Source organism: Camelus ferus, chromosome 13 (assembly GCF_009834535.1).
Source record: "Camelus ferus isolate YT-003-E chromosome 13, BCGSAC_Cfer_1.0, whole genome shotgun sequence".
Taxonomy (NCBI): Eukaryota; Metazoa; Chordata; class Mammalia; order Artiodactyla; family Camelidae; genus Camelus; species Camelus ferus.
In genome coordinates, this window is record NC_045708.1 from 23,598,390 (window position 1) to 23,613,322 (window position 14,933).

Genomic DNA, 14,933 nt, shown 5'->3' on the forward strand with positions numbered 1-14,933 from the left:
CAGGGGAATTAGCTAGCAAGTGCACATGACCTCTTTTATCATAAATCCTTGATGCTAGCCAGCGAGGACTTGCTTTGCCAAACTGATCGCATGTACTAAGACTCTTCTTGAAGATGTTTTTCACCCTATAGGAATCAAAGTCTTAAAAATGCTAATTAGAGGTTCTCACTTGATATGGATAATTCTAGGCCCAGACACTGAGGTTTGCCTGAGCAGGTTCCCCTGCATGTGAACAGCCAGTCTTCTTCAGGCTTTTGAAATACTGCAGACCGTTTGAGGCCCCGGCTCCACCGTGCTGGGGAAGGGTGATCCTTCATCGTGACGCCTCGCTCATTTGTGCACTCGTATTTTTGGGCCACAGACACAGCCCAGGCCGGGGAAGAGGGCTGAGGCGTGTGGTGCCTCACGCTCGATGCTGAGAGCTGCCGGAACCTGGAAGGCTGTGTCTCTGCCCTGGAGGCTGCTGCTGCTTATTGAAAGAGACGCACAAAACATAATAATGTGTGCAGGAGGTGCTGAAAGCGTGGGATAAATAAAGAGCTATCAAAATAACCGGAGGAAGAAGAGAAGTAATCATTCGCTGGGAATCTATGTGCCAAGTGCTGTATGTATACTGTCTAACAGCCTCATAACAAGCCTGCAAGTTGCAGCCTATTTTCGCCTTCTTGCTCATGTGGGAACTGAAGTCCCTAGGGCTTAACTGGGGTGACTTGCTGGGGGCGGTGGGGGAGCGGTTGTCAAACAGCTCGGAAGGGTCAGAGGCAGTATTCAAATCACGTCTGTCTGGGACCAAAGGCCTTTCTTTTACATCGTCTTCTTCTAATTGAGAGAGGCGAGGAAAACTTCAAGGAGGAGATGTCTTTGAAGCAGGTTTGGAGAAAGAAAAGCAAAGCAGGAGGAAAGTGAGAGAGAGGAGGGCGATCACAGGAGAAAGCGCAGCAGTGCAGAGGCACCCAGAGTGCAGCTGGCCTTCCTGCACCCAAACCCCCTCCCATCCCCTCAGTCCACCTTCTCCACCAGGGCCAGGTCACCTTTCTGAACCTCACATCAGACCAGTCATTACTCTTTCCTGACAGAACAAAGTCAGGCTTCCGAGGGGACATTCCAAGCCCTCCATGAACAGCCCCAGTTGCCTTCCCCCTCCCTCTCCCCCTTCACCCATTTCCTTCTTTCTCTGCCTTTGGGGACTCCCCTCTGCCTGGATGTTTCCAGCCCCTGCCTATGCCCTCATCCCACCTGCTGTGGGTTGAATGGTCTCCCCTACAAAGATATGTTCAAATCCTAACCCCTGGTCCCTGTGAATGTAACTGATTTGGAAATCGAGTCTTTGTAGATGTCATCAAGTTAAGATGAGGTCACACTGGATTAGGGTGGGCCTTAAGTCCAGTGTCTGACGTCTTCAGAAGAGAAAGGAGAGGGGGATTTGGATACAGAGGCACTGAAGGGGCACAGGTAAGAAGACCACGTGAAGAGGGAGGCAGAGATTGGAGTGATGTGTCCACAAGCCAAGGAAGGCCAAAGACTGCTGGCAACTACCAGAAGCTGGGAAATGAAACAGATTCTTCCCTAGAGTCTTCAGAAGGAGCATGGCCCTCCTCCCTCCTTGATTTTGGACTTCTAGGCTCTAGAACTATGAGAAAATACATTTCTGTTGTTTTAAATCATTCATTTTCTTATAGCAGCCCTAGTAAACTAATGCACCATCTGACTAACACGTACTGGTAGATTCCCCACCTCCATCTGGGAAGCTTTTCCATGGGCTCCCCCATATCCTCCCCAGGGCCCAGTCGGCTGAGGTGCTCCCTCTATGTGCTCCTGCGTATCAGCCTCATCCATTATTCACCTGTCTTACTGAGTCCCTTAACTGTTGTGTTTGTGTGTCCCTCGTGTCTATATCTTTGGTACCGCACACCAGCCTGACCCACGCTAAGCTCTCGGCTTGGTTGGATTGATGAATGAGTGAATGGCTCATTAGCGTTCAGGAATGCCCATAGTTCAGCCAAACTCCCCCACTGTCCTTGCTGTGTGTGCCACTTGGCGATGGGCAGCTTAAATCCTATGTGCTAAGGAAGGTCCTGACATCTCCCTTTACTGCCCACATCCAGCCCCTTGAATCTTACAGCTACGACTTTGGTGTTCTACCACCACCAAAGAGACAGGACCCGGCTGCACAGACCCTGGACCGGAGCTAGCTACCTGGTCTAAAGGCAGGAGACATGGGGACGCTGCAGCCATGGTCTCACACTCTCTAAGTCCAGCCCTGTAAGTCCGCTGACCAATATCCACACGTGCAATCAATGGACAGTAGGTACTAGGTGCAGATAGCACTCCAGGCACTAGTGATACAGATAGAAATATGGTGTATTTCTGCCCCTAATTGTGTTGTGATGAGTACTGTGGTACAGATATGCACAGAGAAAGCTTCTGCCTCAGGCCAAGGGGGAGGCAAGGTCCCTTGAGAAGGGAACAACTAAGCTGAGTCTTGAGAGGTGAACAGAATGTGTCCAGATGAAGGGGGTGGTGAGGACTGTGACAAGGAAGGGGAATGGCAGGCAGAGAAAAGAGGCCATGCAAAGACACAAATGGGAGGGAGAGACTGGCCCCCTAGGAAGCTACAGGTTCTTCAGGAGGACGAGAGCATGGGTGCAGGAGGGTGAGACCGAAGCCCTGGGTTTGGACAAGCCCACCCGATGTGAGCAGCACACAGAGAAGGGAGCCTGGAGATCCACGGCATTAAGGAGGAGCAGGGGAAAAGAAACCCACGAAGGAGGCTAAGAATGAGGAGTGGAGGAGGTAGAAGGTAAACCAGAAAAAGGTGCAGCCAGGGAGTCAAGAGGGCGGAGTCTCAGGGCTGGGGAGTGGTGTCTTGGCTGCGGAAGAAGGCAAGGCAGGCGTGGCCCCTGGGATGCTGGTGAGAGCAGTTTTCCTGGTGCTGGGGCAGAGAAGGGGGAGCCCAGTTTCCCAGCAAGGAGGGGCCTTGGGCTGGTCTCGGTGCCCTAGGTCTGGTATCGGTCTGCCTGGGCTACAGCCTGGGTGTTGACGATGACCGACAAGTATGCCAGCTCAGCTAACCAGCCCCACTGGTCTCTGGTTCTTGTTCCCGTTCCCCTGGGGGCAGCCCGGAAACTGCTTGCTTTCTCTGGGGCTGAGTCTTCATTTGAGGGGCTGCCACCCCTTCTAACTGCAGGAAGCCCCGGATTGTGGAGTTGCCCCTGTTCCGGGATCTCTGCACACCTTTACGTCGTGGTGTTTCCACGGACTTCCACCTTCCAGCAAAGTGTCCCAAGGGCGGGTCCCCAGGTGAGGGCGCCCCCACATGGCGCTCACTCCCTTACCTCTGCCCACCAGCCCACCACTAAGACTCCCTGAAGGGGAGGCTTGAGACACCCTTAAGATTCCACTAAGGTTCATGACACTCAGCTTCAAGCACCGGCAGAGCTTTATGACCAGAACCTCCATCTAAAAGCTAGGAGAGCATCAAACTGTCATCGCAGGAGGCTGCACTTCTGAAGTGCTGTCCACATAACCCTTCTGGGATAATGGTCTTCCACTCTCTCAGTCTGAAGGAAACTTTAACATGTTGGGCACTTCTTGGATACTGCCCACCTCCATCCTTAGAGATGGTTTATCTGTATGCATTACACATTAGGTGGATGTGCAAGAACTAGGAAAAAAATTCATAGCATCTTTATATGTTGATTTCACTTGCCTTCTAACTGGGCCCCGGAATATGAAAGGGTCTCGGCGGCTTCCAAGCAACTGTCACCACAGCATGAACACAACGGATGCTGCACTGCACCGGTAAGAGTCATAACAGCAGATCTTTATATCAAGGGAAAACGGCATGTGAACGAACAGCTGCTGCAGGGGGATGGGGGTCAGCAGTCACTCCTGTCCCCAAATGAGAATGCAGCTTAAATTATCCTCAGTGACATTGCAAATGACAGTAAGAAAATAATACTTGTTTTACAAAATGCCCCCCTCTGAGCCACAGCGCTGCAACCCAACAATTAAACCGTGATTATAATAGCAGACAATAATAATTAAAGCATCGTGCTATCCAAAGAGCAAACACTGAGAAGACGGACCAAAGCCCAAAGCAAGCATTGGTGTCTAGAGCAAAATTAGGAGCTCTCCTTTCCTGGCATCAGCTGGTATTCAACAGGAAAAAAAGGCTTTTGTTATTTTCTTAAGTGAAAGAATAAACTTGGGCTTAGGTCCCAGAAGAAGCTGCGGTGTCGGGTGTTCTGGGAGGTCAAGGCAGCGCGGAAACGCAGCGCTTAAGCTACTGCCTTGGCTTTCAGTCTTCCTTGCTGAGTAACCTTGGACCAGTGACCTTCTTGGCATCATCACCCTGTTCAGGAAGGCTCTGTGACAGCCTGTCGTTAGCCAGAACCTGCCCTGGGGGTGTCAGGGACTCTGTGAGGGGCAGATGTGTCTTTATCTTTCTTGGAAGAAGTGTTTTCCATGACATGAAGCTCTGCCTCCTGAAAAGGTTATCTAACAAAGTGGCCACGGGGTCAAAGACTTGGGTTCAAATCCTAGATCTTGGTAACTAATTGAGTGGCCCTGCCGAGCCTCAGTTTATCCCTCTGTAAAATGTCAGTAACATCATCTGTCTAGCAGTGTTGCCAAGAGGATTACTGAAAATGAAATCACATATAAAGCACCTAGCACTGAGCCTTGATACACAGTATAAATCAAAAATGGTAAAAACCACCTAAAACAAATTGCAGTTTCGTTCTATTGATTTATTTCCTTTACTTCACTAAGGGAGATGTGTTCAAGTCTCCTACGACTGTCAATTGCTCCTTGACAGATTTTGCTTTATGTTTTCTTGTTAAATTATTGGGTGTGTAAAGATTCATGACTGTTGGCCTTATTGTGGACTAAGCATTTTATCACATGAAATAATTCCCTCTGTCCCTTTATATATGTTATATTATATATATTTCAATTAACGACTACGTATATTATATATGAATATATATACACTACCCTGAATTTTACCTTTATTTAGAAAAGCAATATTGTGACCCATGTTTTTATCTCATGCTATCCCTTTGTCTCGAACTTTTATTTTTAATATTTTATAGTTCTTCTGTTTAGCAGCATTTTTTTCTTTACCTAATTTGAGCGACTTTTTCTTGCAGTGTGGAAGTTTAACCTGTAGGCACCAGGCACGTGGCTCCTTACAGCTCCCTCCCTGCCCACAGGTTGGTCAGCACAAGCTCTGCGTGTAACAGTAGAGGCTCTTCCCTTGTGCCATCTATCTTGGGAGTATTACCTACTTACCCATTTAAAATCTCTTCTGCCTCCTAGAGTAATGTCTTTTCAGGAAATATGTTTCTATTTCTTTAGGGAAATGGTTCTCTTTTTAAAGAATGGTATGTTTTAAGTGGCATTACAAGTTTTTAATTTAATTCAGTTTTTGCTTGTTTACTTATCTTGTGTTTTTTTGGCAAGGAGGAGAGGGAAGTAATTAGCTTTATTTACATATTTATTATTATTATTACTTTTTAAGGGGAGGTACTGGGGATTGCACCCAGGACCTTGTGCATGCTAAGCATGAGCTTTAGTGCTGAGCTATACCCTCCTCCTGTTTACTTACCTTTTGAAAGGGAGAGAGCTATATTGGCCCAATGTGGCCAGCAAACAAGGTCTGTATTCCTTTGGTTACACTGTTTATTCTTTTGCTAAAAGATATTGGAAAGCATTTCTGGGATTGTAAACTGGCAGTCAAGTTGATGTCTTCTGGCCAACTAGCCAGTGTAGCTCAGCTGGATTATTATTCTTGGATAATTTGAAGTAGTTTGCGCTTCTTTTTCTGGAGGTAATCTATGAAAAGCCAAATTGCCACAGAACACCACCACTCTTCAAGCTACACTTATACCTACCAGGTTATCTACAACCTCTCCTTCAAAAACTTGCATGCTCTTTTGGCTTATTCCCTGATTTTTTGAAACCTTAAATCTGACAAAGCAATACCGCATCATGTTTGTACTTATCTGTTCAGTTCTTTCAGGAGGTCAGCTCTTGCAGTGTGAGTACACGGACCTTCTCCGTTTAAGGTTTGACTTACTGTCACTGCATGAAAATAAACCTTCTGGAAGCTGCTAAACCTGCAGCCACGATTCCTGGCAAGAGCTGTGAACAGAAGCTTTACTTCTGGTGCCTTCTGCCTCTTCTGGGCCAGCTGCCCACTTGCTGGCTAAAGGGAAGTGACGCTGACCGCAGCAGGGGATTGTTGCCTTGTGACTGATATGAAACTGCAGTGGGGGAATCTGGGCTCTCAGGCACAGCCAGATGTTCTGTCTAGTCCAGCATCCTCCCAGGAAGACAAGCTCCACTGGGCAGGGGTTCTGGTTAATCAAAACCATGGCCCCCTCTCTCAGTAATCCTACTGCTTTGTAACCAACAGCCAAGAATGGAGTTTCCAGGTTGCCCTCTGCATTAATCATTAAGAAGCATCTCTGCAGTTAAACATCAACAAACTGGGACTGTTAACCAAATACGAGCTTTATGACTAAATGGACAGTAGGAGCAGAAATCATAGGTTCCAGGAACAATAAGTTCTCCATCCTCCAAGTGCCCCAGATCTCTTTATCGTAAGCATACCCGTAAAGGACGGTATCTTCTCCCTCCTCCTCTTCCCTCCCTTCCAGCCAGCTACAGAGAGCTCTCAACTCCAACCTAACGTGCGCTCAAGAAGCAAAGCTCAAGTCTTCTGAATGTAACCAGGTCCCATCAGACGGTTATACTAAACAGATTCCTCCCTGGTTTCCCAGTCGATGTACCCACTGCATTGCCACCACTGAACCTCCTGCAGTGGAGATACCGTCAGGACACACCAGACAGTGAGCTCCTTCAGTAGAGCTGTGCACACCCACCCCGTCCTGCCTTCCACATGCCTGGAAGGTCTGCACCTCCAGTCCTCATGGTGAACTATCAGTGTTCTGTAAAGCGTAGCGAGAGCAGCAGCTTCCTCTCTGTAACACGCTGTCCCCAGCTGCCACCTGGAATTATGAACTGGCCTTGTGCATGCCTTCTATTGTGTTTTGTACATACCCCTACGATAGCATTTATTTCGTTATACAAGCATCTAAGCAGGCACTATAGGTGGGCTTATCTGTACTCCATTTCCAAACCTCTCATCTGTCTCCACTATTGAAATTGTAAAAGCAAAACAAAATTGATTTTTTACTTTCCCTCAGCCAGGCATAGCAAGTTCAGACTAGTGGAATGTAGGAAGATGTCTGTCAGGATGGTGATTCTTCGCCAATAAATATGTAAACCCTCACTGGGAAAAAACTCTGTTGCCTTTCCTCTTACCTCTTATGTTAGACTGGAACACAGACGCAATGCCTGGAGCTGCAGCAGTCGACTAGGTGACTAAGAGGACGAAAGCCTAAAGATGGCAGAACAAGAAGAAAAGTGATGCCATCCTGAGCAGCTGCACCAGGTCTGGATAGGACCTTCAGATCTTTTTTTCCAGGAGAAAAGTGAACTTCCATCTGCTGAAGCCAGCTCTGGCCCATTTTTCTATTTCCATTCCCACTTGGATAAAATTTCTATCTATAAGACCGAGACCTTCAAGGGAAAAGACTGTTTCTTGTTTATATTTATACCCTGAGTGCCTGGCAGAATGCCCGGCACTGAATAAATGCTCCAAGTTTTTAAGTTGAACTGAATGTCCTTACTGTATTCAAAATATTCCGATGGCTCCCATTTATATTGAGAAATCCATTCAGAGTTTTCGTCTTGGCCTTCGGGGTCCTGCAGAGACCCCTCTTTACCCATGCATGCCTGTCACCCCACATCCAGCCACGTCACATGAGGGCTGCCTCCTCCTTCGTGTACAGAACTGAGATTTTCCCCTGTGTTCATGCCTTCACTCTCCTTCCCCTCAGCTGGAATGTCTGCCTCTACGCCTCCAGGCGCAGCTTCTCTTCCTCCTCTCCATTGCTGACCTTGGCTTGCAATTACTTACAGCATCTGCCTTGCCTTGGAGGTCCCTGTTTGTCTCTCTATTTCCCACTAGAACGTGAGCCTCTGGAAGACAAGGACTGCACAGCATCACACAGTCTTATGCACAGAGAAGGTGTTCAGTGCATGTTTTGTTAAATGGAACCAAACCAGAGTCAGAATGTTAGACTGAAGCCAAACAGAATGGATTTGAAGCTCATATCACTGGGTAAGGGTGAGACATTCATCCTTTCGGGGCCTCAATGGTCTCACCTATAAAATGGGGACAATAATAACTGGTCCAGAACCTGGTATTCTGTAGAGATTTGAAAAATGTTAAGTAGATGAGAGGACCAGGAGCACAAGGCTTTGCCTCCCTCTCTTCTCCAGTTTTCATCTAAGCTGGTCCACTGATGATAAAAAGGAAAGCTTGGGGCCCAACACTGGAAACTGAGAAGAGGTCCCACCCCACTGTGACTGACACAGTGAGGGGTGACGTGAAGGGTACAGGTCACTGGTCTGCTCTCCTGCTGTTAGCTGCCGGGCCTGGATGGAGCTCATCAGCCAGCCTGTCCCACTGCTGGCACTCTGGGAGAAACGCTTGCCAAGCGCTGGAGATGCCCTCCGAGTTCAAGGGCAGGGTCTGGCTGCCAGCCCACTCTGGTCATGCATGACCAGGCAGGGCCCCCCCGGGGTCAGCCTGGACACTAATCCCTGCAGCCACCCACTGCCCCTCCTGGGCACTCCTGGGGTGCTTGCTGGGGTGAGGGGACCACAGACCCCTCTGGTCACCTCCAGTGCTGGGTCGAGGCTGGGGTGGGGTGGGGAGAGGCACCTACAAGTCTTCTCCTGCCTGGGCCCCTGGGGACAGTCTCATGGACTGGCCTGTGGTCTGTCCCATGGCCCCTCCCATCTGACACATCCAGGTGCTTCACACCTGCTCCCACCAACAGCACGGCACCCACCATCAGTGTCTCTAAGGGGTGACTTACAACCTGCTGTGCTTAGGGAGGCTCTCCTGAGTCAAAGGAACAGCCACCTACCAGCTCATGGAGGGGGTTCTCCACATTTGGGAATTACGTCTTCGGCACGGTTCTGGGTGTTTAGATATGTTATTGCACTTAATCCTCAGAGCAACCTGAGGTGGCAGGTACTATTTCTAATCCCCACGTTGCAGATAAGAGAGCTGAGGTGCCCGGTGCCCGCCTGGAGACCTTCCCACGCTACACAGCTAGTAAGAGTGGTTGCTAGTGTGGTGTCAGAGTCCAGCTCTCAGCTGCAACTTGATACTGAATGAATGACAATCAGTCCGACAACTGGGACATAAAGATAATTAGCTCTTTATAGGAATCCAGCTGAATAATCAGACCAAATGGCCCAACTGCAGAATGCTGTCGATGCAGGGAAAAACAGGAGCCATTGTAAACAAAACAGAAGTGGTGTTCTCAGAGAGATGCAAGATGATAATACATTGATAAAAACAAAAGTAGGCTGTCAAGAGCAATCTGCAAGCAGAAAACGCAGTTTTCTTGAAATAAAACAGAAAATGAAAACAAGATTTTCAAAATAAAGAGGGAGAAATAACAGGCTAAATACTGTTGAAAACAGAATTAATGAAAACACAAGATCACTGGCAGAATGAAAATAGGATACAGATCTTTCAAATCCCTATTGGAGAAACAAAGCCAATTAAATCAAATCAGCTAACAACAGGAAGAATTAAAGATAAAAGAGAGCCATAAAAAAAAGCATCATATATTTCGCTCGAAAGACAGCATAAGAAGTTTGATGTAGAAGGAATGTATAAAACCCTGTACTCTTCAATTTCTTCAAATATACATGGAATATAAATAAGAGAAAATTCAAAAAGTGACAAGAGCACAATGCAGTAAAAATCGAATTAATAAAAGAGGTGATACAAAATATATAACAACTTCAGTAACTTTTAAAACATTCTTAAATACTCAAGGTTAAAAGAAATCAAAACTAAAATTATAGACAATTTAGAAATGAACCCAGCTGAACAGTCTATATGAAAAAAATAAACTCCCCCAAAGAAAAATACACAAAGAACTTGAAGTAGCAAAGACAATTAAATATAATTTTGTCCATCAAACTGGTAAACACTGACAGAATTGACAACATCTAGTGATGCAATGTCGGGGAGCTGGCTTTTGGCAGATGTGTAAATTGCTGTAATAGCTAGAGGGAAATCTGAGGTCATATATCAAAATTTGTCTCCTAAAAATAGATCCTAAAGAAATAATTGGACAACTGTTTAAAGATTCATATATAAGGATGTTCACTGAAGCGAGAACCTGAAAATAGTCACTTTACCAAGAGGGGAGTAGTTAAATAAGTTATGGTTGGACAGACAACAGAATTCCTCGTAAACCATCAACCAGGATGCGGCCGATCTATACATATTGACATAATCAGATGATGATATATGATTAAATGGTAAAACAGAAAGCACGTTATTGAGCCACACTAAGAGGTGCTCTTGTTTGAGAAAACACAATTATTGCATCCGCTTTCAGGTGGGTGTACAAAATATCTACAGTATCTCAAAGAGTAAGTAGAACAGATGGAGGTCAATGGCTATCTGATGGGTGTCGGAGGGGAACAGAGTACGATGCTGGGCACGTTGGATTTCTCCTTTATAAACTTCTTTATTGTTTGCATTGTGAATTTTAAAAAATGAGTATCTCTTTTTTTTATATAGAAAAAGTCCATGAAGACATTCTCACTTAAATAATAATGAAGTCTTACTCTGAATATAGGAAGTCTGATTAGGAAGTCCCTTAACTTGGCTGCCGGTTGTTCCAGGGGTGGTGGGGTGTCGGGGGTGGTGAGGGAGAGAGAGGAGGCGAGGGTACAGATGCACGTGTGGTCACTACAGATGCTGTTGGGAAGGCAGGCTTGGGTGGAGGGGCCGGAGGAGGAGGGGAGAGTGTCCCGTCACTCCGTCCCCATCTTTCGGCTGCTGTCAGTGCAGCGGGGAAGCCCTGCTTTGCTCATTTGGGGTTAACTCCTTTGAGGTCGTGTGGCTCCAAGAAGCCTTCAGATGGAGGACTGAAGTGACGTTCAGCCTCTCCCCACCATTCTCCATCTCAGGGTCCTCACACACACCCAGCAGGCCCCCTTGTAGGTCTTGACATGTCACTCTGGAGGGTATATTTCCTCTGTTTGTCTTGATCCTCTCTTCCTGAGGGCTAGGAAGGGACCTCTGGTCTCCTCTCCAGCCCACCCCACACCTGTCATTCCTGGAAGTGATGAGAGTACTTCCTCCCAGAATCCCGTCACTGACTCCTTGTGCTCACCCCGTCAGTGGCTCCTCCAGTGCTTGTCCTAACCCTTAACCCTGGGGATTAATGTCACAGGTCTTGGGTCTGCTAAGGTTACTACGACAGGGAGAGGATGCATGCTGAAATACTTCGGAAAGAAGTATCGAGATGTCTACAATTACTTTCACGTGATTCAGCAAAAAAGAAAAGAAAAAAGAGAGAAAGCAAATATGGCCAATGTTTACAGCAGCTGTGAACTAGAAGACCTGGGGGTAGGTCTACAGGTGCGTGGCCTTCTGTTCTTTCCACTTTTCTATTTTACGTTTTGTATGTTACACAACAGAAACTGGGGAAGCAGATGGAACCTCAGCGTCCATATTTACGGAGGAGAGAGCCCAGCTGGTGTGACCGATTAAATGTCTCCGGAGCTTATCCTTCCTCCCCATCCCCACCGCCACTGGCTGGGTTCAGACCTCCTCACCCTGGTGATGCTCTGGAGACAGCCTCCTCCTCCCTGGGCTCCCAGACCCCAGCTGCCTCTTCCCCATGAGGCTGCCTGGAGAGGGCCATACCGAGCGTCACAGCCCCCACGGTCCTCCACACACAGCCTGCTCCACCAGCTTCATCCCCCACCGCTGCCCCTCCCTCTACCAAGCCGCAGGTGATGCTCCAGCCACGTGGACCCATTTCCAGCTTCTTGAACCTGCCCACCCTGCCTTCCCTCTTCTGCCTCTTCTGTCCTGCCAACCTTCCTCCTTGGCTACCTGGCAATCTCCTTTCCATCCTACAGGACTTACTCTAGTGTCACCATTTCCAGGGTAGCTTCTCTAGTTTCCTTCCTGCCGTCCAATCCCTCACCTCCTTCCATCACCTCTCTCTGTGTGTACACATGCTTCTCCTCTTTGCCAGCAACAACATGGTCTCATTCATCTATGCAATGCCAGCACCTCCCAGAGGCACTGCCGTGTATGAAACAGACAGCAGTTACATGGAGGAACGAATGAATGAATGAATGAATGAGGGATGCGCCAGAAACGTGGGAAAACCTCCTGATTTGCATATGTAGACACTAAAGTAAAGGCATCATGACGCTTATGATGCCCTCATTGTTCATTTAATATTTACCGAAGGACCCTCATGGATCTGCTAGTGATATAACCAGCTTTATACCTGGGTCCTGCTTGTGTCATTCATTCATTCAACATTCGACACGTGTTATGTTTCTGCCAGGTGCCGGGGGCACTGAGATGAGAGCTGGGAGACTTGCAAAGATAAATCAGGCAGAGATTTACAGCTCTGGTTGGGGAGGTAAAGTAGGAGCATAAATAGAGGTGAAATGTGGTCAGCGTCATAAAGGAAGCACAGGCCATGGAAACGGGAATCCAGAAGGGGAGAGAGGACTCTGAGGAGTCTCCAGAGAGCGGATCGGGAGACTTCCTGGGTGAGCTGACATGTGCACTTGACTTCAAGACATAAGCCTTTGGAGGTAGGCGGGAATTCCAGGGAGGGCAGAGTGGAAACTGAGGCACAGAGCGAGGCCATGAGTACATGTACAGGGCCACCAGCAACTGAGCTTTGTCACTGAAGAAAAGTTATGAGAAACAAGGTGAGTTGAGGTCCCAATGGTCTTGAAACCAGGATAAGATGTTCAGCTTCCGTGAGCACGGGGGCCAGGCAAGGTTTATAGTTAGAGGGCAGGCTGATCAGGTGTGACGCCAGCAGTGGTGTGTAGGATCACTCTGTGCATTTGACTTGTCCCAGTAGCACAAAATCCCTAAGAGCTCTGCTGACCTCATTTTGCACAGAGCTGAGCTCAAAAACTTGCAAGTGGCAAACACTTCATACATTCCTTTAATTTTAATTGCACCGAGTCTAAGGATGCGTGTACATCAGTGAATGTACAAACAGCTGTATCTCCGGCAGCAACACACCCATTCAGCCAGTTCCCGTAACTGAGCACTCTCCCAGGCAGTGAGTGTCTCCTGGCCACACTCTGCCTCTTGTCTTGACTCCCCATTATTCTAAAGCCTCAACACTGCATTCCTGGATTATTGCAACAGACCCTTGACTGGTTTTCTTGCCCTGAGCTCTCTCCGAGATAGGAAGGAAGGAACAGGGCAGGGCAGAGCCATTGAAGGAATAACACGGCAATTAACACCAGAATGGCAGAAGATTCAACCACCAGTAGGCCCTGAAGCTCAAGATGGTGGGAGATTTGACTTCTAGTAGACCTTGAGTTTCATTATACGCCCATGGTAATATATTAGCATGGTAAATAACATGCCCACAGGTGCCATGATGGTTCCAAAGGTAACCATAAAAGGTCAAAGAGTGGGCAACGGCCAAATTCGTGGGAATCCCAGTCCCTTCCCCAGGGTAATTAGAATGGTCCTCCCATTTGTTAGCATATGAAGCTACCAGGCCCATAAAAACTGGCACCACAGCTCCTCGCCTTGTGGCCACCTCTCACTCCCTCCTCTTCGTCTTCAGAGTGTGTAACTACTTTTACTCTAACCTGAGCTTCCAACCCCCACACCTCATGGCCTTTCTCTTGACTTACACTCTATGCAGCTTGTATCTCTCTAAATAAATCTATCTTTACTCAAGTGTGGCTCACTCTTGAATTCTTTCCTGTGTGAAGCTAAGGACCCACACTTGGCAGGGCACGTCCCAAGGACTCCACCGAGATCTGGGACACAGCCCTTCTCTTGCCCCACACCCGTTTTTCCTGCATCATCTCCACTGGAAATAACCCTCTTAAGAACCTACCATGACTCCCTCTTGTTCACTGGCATTGAGAAGCCTCTGTAACCAGGCCCCACTGTGAATCTCTCTGTCTCGCCTTCCTTATCCACCTGCATCCCCCACCCCAGCCAGACTGCTTCCTCTCTGATTGCCTGGTTCAATCCTCCTTCCACACCTCCATCCATCCGGCCACACCAACCTACTTTTTTCCTCACGGCACCTCTGAACCCAGCTTTGCCAGTGGCGTGATCTAGTGTGAAGGTTCAGAAGGACCTGGCTTCACCCCCCAGCTTTCTGATTCCCTGGGCGAGCTTAGACACACTGAGCATTCTCTTGGAATCTCGGTTCTCTCATCTAGAAAACAGGAGTAATGAGAACGTCTACTTATGACTAGGGCTTGCCATGAGTATTCATAGGGCTATTGTGAAACTCAGAGGAGAAAGGAAAGCCGTCTGGGGTCACACAGCTCCAAGCTGACCCCTACTCCTGTCAGAGAAATAACCACAGAACCAGGATGAGATGTTTACTGTGTTCCAAGGACTGTGCTGAGTATATTACATGCAACGTCTCACTTAGGTGCTTTATCCTGGGAGGCCAGTGTTCTAACCCACATGTTACAGAAGGAGCCAGTGAGACTCAGAGAGAATAAAAGATTCACCCAAAGTCCTACTAACAGTAAGTGGCAGGGCTGAGATTCTAACTGGGGCTCCCTCTGCCCTCAGCCACCGTGCTGCAACTGTGCCATTGAGGCCAGTGAACCGTCTGAACTTGCACGGTAGCCTTGTGATGCTGATGCTGGCCCTTTCAGATTTTCCATGGACCCCAGCCTGAGCCTAGGGTCAGAGCCACCACTGTCGATCACAAGGGCCTCCAGGTGAGGTGGGCATGGCCAGCCACTGGCTGGGTGGACTGGTGGTGACTCTGGTGATGACTCCC

At 48.0% G+C, this 14,933-nt stretch overlaps 1 protein-coding gene across 1 annotated transcript in view; it reads right to left on the reverse strand.

The window, feature by feature from the left end:
- Positions 1–14,933, reverse strand: part of CSMD2 (CUB and Sushi multiple domains 2) — a 473,825-nt gene that overhangs the window by 151,882 nt on the left and 307,010 nt on the right.